Source organism: Pleurodeles waltl, chromosome 9 (assembly GCF_031143425.1).
Source record: "Pleurodeles waltl isolate 20211129_DDA chromosome 9, aPleWal1.hap1.20221129, whole genome shotgun sequence".
Taxonomy (NCBI): Eukaryota; Metazoa; Chordata; class Amphibia; order Caudata; family Salamandridae; genus Pleurodeles; species Pleurodeles waltl.
Window position 1 is genome coordinate 1,006,915,323 of NC_090448.1, and position 6,000 is coordinate 1,006,921,322.

At 45.7% G+C, this 6,000-nt stretch overlaps 1 protein-coding gene across 1 annotated transcript in view; it reads right to left on the reverse strand.

Moving 5' to 3' along the window:
- Window positions 1-4,551, reverse strand: part of PLEKHG3 (pleckstrin homology and RhoGEF domain containing G3) — a 495,850-nt gene extending 491,299 nt beyond the window's left edge. Inside the window, exon 1 of the mRNA XM_069207658.1 lies at window positions 4,440-4,551. The gene's annotated coding sequence lies outside the window, so the exon portion shown is untranslated. The remainder of the gene's footprint in view (window positions 1-4,439) is intronic.
- Window positions 4,552-6,000: the final 1,449 nt, after the last annotated feature.

The following is a 6,000-nucleotide window of genomic DNA, read 5'->3' on the forward strand; positions in this document are numbered from 1 at the left end:
GGAGTCTAATATAAAAACCATACTATGCTATTACTGCAGATGAACGCGTCTCAGTTTAGATTTCGCTCTGCACAGATGGCTACTGGAATATTCTAAGCAGGACCCTTCAAAACAATTGGATCATGCACATTTAAAACACCCTGCAAGATACGGTATAGTATCCAATCTGATTTGCAGAGCTCACTGGGTTCTTCAACTGCCTCAGATGAGACACCGACTCCCTGAAAGTCTGAGAGGAACAGACAGTCACTACATTAGACATCCAGCAAAGTTGACAAGTCGGTGTATTTAACTAGTGATTCAATCGAGCGTTAAGCTGCTCTTCAGAAGAGGAAACACAAATACATAATGCAGCACCATTTTATAAAGGTAAAAGTACAAGCCATGCCACTATAAATACAAATAAATTGACATGAACAGTTTATAAGTTTGTATGGTGGAAGGGCATAGTAGACCAAGAATAGCACAAACACAAAACAGGTAACAAACCAGAGTAAGACACAAATTGGATGAGGTTATAATAAAAACAAGTATTGGCAAAGCCAATAGGTCTGGCATTGGCAAGCATGCACCATTTTGTGATCTGCACTGCAGGGAGAACAAATGCACACCCAGACAGCAGCAGTGTATGTGACTTGCACAGTAGAGCACACTCCAAAAAACTGCAGACTTGCGATCTGCACAGCACAGAGGGCAAGTACACATCTGGGGAGCTACAGAGTATGCGACCTAAACGACAGAGAGAACAAGTGCTCACTCAGCGAGCCCCAGCGTATGCGACCTGCACAGTAGAGAGGACAAGTGCCCACCAAGGGAGCATCAGAGAACACAACCTGCACCTCACCACCACTAAAGAACGAAACACACACACATTATTCGGCCATGTAGAGGAGTGTTTTTTTCCTCTTGTTGTTTTATGAGTCCCTCTATAAAGGACCTCCCAACCACCAATTCTGCCCTTCAAGGTGGTCTAGCAAGGTGGGCTTCAGACTTGGCCCATGAATCATCCTATAGTACAAGGTGCATTGACATCATCAGAACTTGTGTAAGCACTTAGCAAGTTCAATCATGTAAGCCAGTGGTTCCCAACCTGTGGTCCGGGGACCCATTGGGGTCCACGAAGCCTCCTCAGGGGGTCCGCAACTGCTTAGAAAATTAAATAATATTAACAGATTATGTTCCCAGCATTCAGTAATGTCTCAGTGAGGGGGGGGGGGGTCACCAGATTCCATTAATGATTCACTGGGGTCCCTGGGTTCCAATAATGAAAATGGTGGGGTACACAGAAGTCAAATGGTTGGGAACCACTGATGTAAGCAAAGGGCATTCTGGGGCTCTGGATTAAAGGGGCACACGGGACACGATGCACATGAGAAGCACTTGGCAGGGCCATGGATGGACAGTGATGGGAAATCATAAAGGTCCCCAGGTTCAAGGGAGAGGCACATATGAAGGACACTGAATGTAAAGGATTTGTACATTTTACAGCACTTGATGCAAAAAAAGGTAACAGAGTGGAGCAATGCATCCCAGTGCAAGACAGACACTGGATGTAAGGATGTATGTGTATGCTTTTTCTAAAGTATGAACCTAGCAAAAAGTCAGCAGAGTGTTGTACAGGGTCAATGACAAGCATAAATTCAACAAATGATAGGATGAGTAGATGGGCTGTGGGTGGTCAATGCCTTACGATGTAGTGTTCTTTAAAGAGGTGCTTTCCTAAATTGGAGCAGTTGGGGTGGTCCTGAAGGATATGGGAAATGTATTCCAGATCCTGTGTGCATTGGTGCAAAAGTCCTACTGCAGTGTTCTATCAGGTCCTAATGGCTTTGTAAATGATGCACCTGGTTTTGAAGATGGTGTAAGCCTGCAAAGTGGCCACTGGGTCATATTTCTTCAGGCCCTGGATGCAACTAAATGACACAAAGGGGATAGTTTGTGCAAGGGAAGGGCACTCGCTGCAAGGCATGGAACTAACAAAGCCACTGGGTTCAAAGAGGATTTATGCATGACTGACACTGGATGTAAGGATGTGATCTTGCCGCAGCACTTCATACAATGGGCCTAGAAAACATATTGGATGCAAGTAATGGACACTTGGGGATATGGATGCAAGTGATGAGCAGGGGAGGTGCAGCAGGGGTACTCCGAAAGCGCACCAAGTTCAAGGATACTGAATGAAAGTGGTTGAAAGGTAGAAGGTACCTGGTGAACAAGAAGGGCATGCCTTCTGGATGCTGGTGCACATCGAATGGACATTGGATACAAATGGGAAGCACAGGATGCATGTAATGGGCACACTAAAGGGACATTGAGTACATGGAATAGGCACTTAGAAGGGTCTCTGAATGAAAATGACAATTATGCAGTAGAGCCATAAGGGGGAAGCAGTGGCATGCTAGATGCAAAAGATGTGCAAACCGGAGGGAATCGACAAATCAGTTCTCATGGGGTCTCTATATAGGCATCTGCACACACATGCAATGACACTGGATGAAATAAGGTCATTAGATCAATAGATCAGCTCTCATCGGTGTTTGACTGCAAGTGGCTCAACCCACAGGTGCAAGGACTCCAGAGGTAAGAAAGTGCACTAGAGCAACAGATCAGCTCTCGTGGGTGTCTGACCGCAAGTGTCTGGCATACAGGGGAAAGGACTCTGGATGAAACAAGGGGCACTAGAGAAGCAGATCAGCTCTCCTAGGTGTCTGATATACAGGTGTAATGACACCGGAGACAACAAGGGGCACTAGAGCAATAGATCCTCCTGGGTGTTTGCAAGTGTCTGACATACAGGTGCAATGACAGCGTAGGTAACAAGGGCCACTAGAGCAACAGATCAGCGTTCCTGGTTGTCTGACTGCAAGTGTCTCACCTACAGGTGCAATGATACGGGATGAAACAAGGGGCAACAGATCAGCTCTCCTGGGTGTCTGACCGCAAGTGCCAGACATACAGGTGCAATGACACCATAGGTAACAAGGGGCACTAGAGGAACAGATCCGCTCTCGTGGGTGTCTGACTGCAAGTGTCTGGCATACAGGGGAAAGGACTCTGGATGAAACAAGGGACACTGGAGAGACAGATCAGCTCTCCGAGGTGTCTGATATACAGGGGTATTGACACCGGAGACAACAAGGGGCACTAGAGCAACAGATCCTCCTGGGTGTTTGACTGCAAGTGTCTGATATACAGGTACAGTGACACCGCAGGTAACAAGGGGCACCAGAGCAACATATCAGCTTTCCTGGTTGTCCGACTGCAAGTGTCTCACCAACAGGTGCAATGACACTGGATGAAAGAAGGGGCACTAGAGCAACAGATCTGCTCTCGTGGTTGTCTGACTGCAAGCATCTGACATACAGGTGAAATAACAAGGGACACTAGAGCAACAGATCAGCTCCCTTGGGAGTCTGACTGCCAAGAGTCAGACATACAGGCGCACTGACACTGGAGGAAACAAGGAGCAGAGGGTGAAACAGGTGGGCTGGCAGGAGGGAGCTAGACAAGCAGGGCACCAAACGAAGGACATAAAGAAGGCGCCCTAGTTAAACGTGACTGCAGCATCGACAGGGGGGAGCACCAGGTGCAAGCAGTCCGGATGCAAACAGTCAACACTTACACCCTGCGTTAAAAGGCACTAAATGCCAGCAGGAGCGCCAGCCCCCTCATGCCCTTAGACACGATGTTCCCAGTCCTGCGGTTGTATTTAACAAATTGTGTCATTCTGGGATTTGTAGTATTTGTGGGTGCTTTATTTAAACCAATTGCACTAACACGCCAGATGACCATACGCCCAGTACAAGAGACTTGGCGACCCCCAACAGATTCTCACTTTAATTAAAATATGGCCACCTCCCTGTTCACCCTCTAAAATAATAATTTAGTCAAAGTAATTTCAATAGGAGTGCACGATGAAGCATAGCTTTCAAGTCTGCCAGTTCCATATGTAAGAAGCTTGCCCAACCCATGTTTCCACTGCATTCTGGGATTTGTAGTCCTAATAAACCTATTAAACATCCAGGACTGCGAGTCACAGAATGAAAAGAAAAAAAGCTGGAATGTGCTAACTACTCCCCGAGTAAATAGCACCATCAACGCCTCGTCAGGGGTAGTAGGCGCTTTGTAAACACAATTACTTTCCCCAGACGAGAGCAAGCGGCCACTGATGGGCATGGACGGTCAATGAGGATGAATTGCCTTCACAACCACCACCACATTGTTAATGCTGCCAAGAGCGACCGACAGGCGGTGTTGTGGAAAGAAAGCGAACAGCAGAGCAACGAGTCCCTTGTATACATTCCCCTACAGACTGCATGCCTCACCTGATGATGTAGCAGCTGAAGTTGCTAGTACTGCTTCTAGGCTCTATGAGACTTTGCGATTTCACATTGCCTTCTGTCCGAAATGAAGACGTAACCGCAGTGCTGGGCACTCACCGGTCAGTATAGAGTCCCTGCCCCCTCCTGCGCTATCCTGCAGGGGCTCCTCGAGTAAATTCCACACACAGGATCCAGCGCCTGTTCTTCACATTAAAGTAAACCACACCCGAGGTCTTCCAGCGCGGACGGACCGCCCTCGTTTCAAACAGACCGGGGCGAAGATAAGGCCGTCCCTGGCCAATCTCGAGCTCTGACACTGGGAGAGGCAGTCTCTGACTCGGGCAAACTGCACGACAAGTACATCACTACAATACAGGAACTGTGTCTTCTCATCACGTCCCCCAAAATAATGTTTATTTTTGTGCAATTTTAGTATGATACTGATTTTTTCACTACAATTAGAACCGCGTTTTATCTACCTCTCTGAGGCACCATAGTTCGTTTTTAAAAGTGATAAACTAAACGAGAGAGAACAATTTTTCCACAATGTCACAACATACCCAAGAAATGACTGTATTTAATTAATTATTGAGCCATTGATTTGTTGACTAATTGTTCTTATTTAAGGGATGCACGAGATCTTTAAGTTGTCGTTAGAGGTAGGCGAGGCAATAACATAACAGGGAGAGCTAAGCTAGAGCCGAGCCCCCGGTCTGGCTCGGCTTTAAGAGCCTTTGCAGGAGCCGAGCCCGGCTTTATGAGCCCTCATGTAAACTATGATAAACGTCTCTTCTAAAAGAAAAAATATTTCTTTAACAGGCAGCATAGTTGATATTAATACGTTCTTTGAGAGGCAATGAAGAAAATGAGGGGGTTGCTGAAAACAAAGTTTTCCCTAAAATCATAGTGTTTGGTTAAGGGGGGATGCCCGGATTCATCTCAATGTTTATGGTTTCCCTTTGTACAAATCAGCCACTAAATGAGTAGGTATTTGTCTCTCCTTCTTACCTTAAAAGTTAATGCTGTTTTTTTACTTTTTCATGCACAAGGGTAGAGCGAGGGTGGCAGGCAGATGCCGCATGAAAGGTTGGCTCGAGGTAACAACAGGTTTCATACTCTGTGGCTCTCCCACCTTTAGTTGAATACTGACCATTCAGTGCAGATTTTACTCCTTTGCACTCTGGTACTTGCAGGACTGGATTTATAAACGAGGAAAAATACTACAAAACACGGGATGGACGAATACCTTATGTGGGATAGCTTGTGATTCCCTTTATACATTTTCTACTAAAAAAACATAACTGAGCTAAAATAGTTAAAAAAAAAAAAATTGGGGGGGCAAAATAATTCAGAATGTATTCCACACTTGCGTTGACAATAATCTGCACTACTTTTGTTATGATGATTAATTAAACCACATCTTGTTGCCTGTCCTTCTCTAAAAAGCTAGTCATTCATTGTTTATCCTGAATCTGTATTATACTATCAGAAATTGGTTTGTTATGTATGGCTATAACAGAGAGCCGCTATTGTTTATTTTAATTTCCAAATGTCATAACTCACTGCTATGACATAGGAACAGTTGACGACAAAACTCATTACCAACTGTTGGTACGTCAGAAAGTACAGTTGCAGCAGAGGGAAGGAAGGTAGGGGTTGTGTAGGAGGCTGGCCTGCT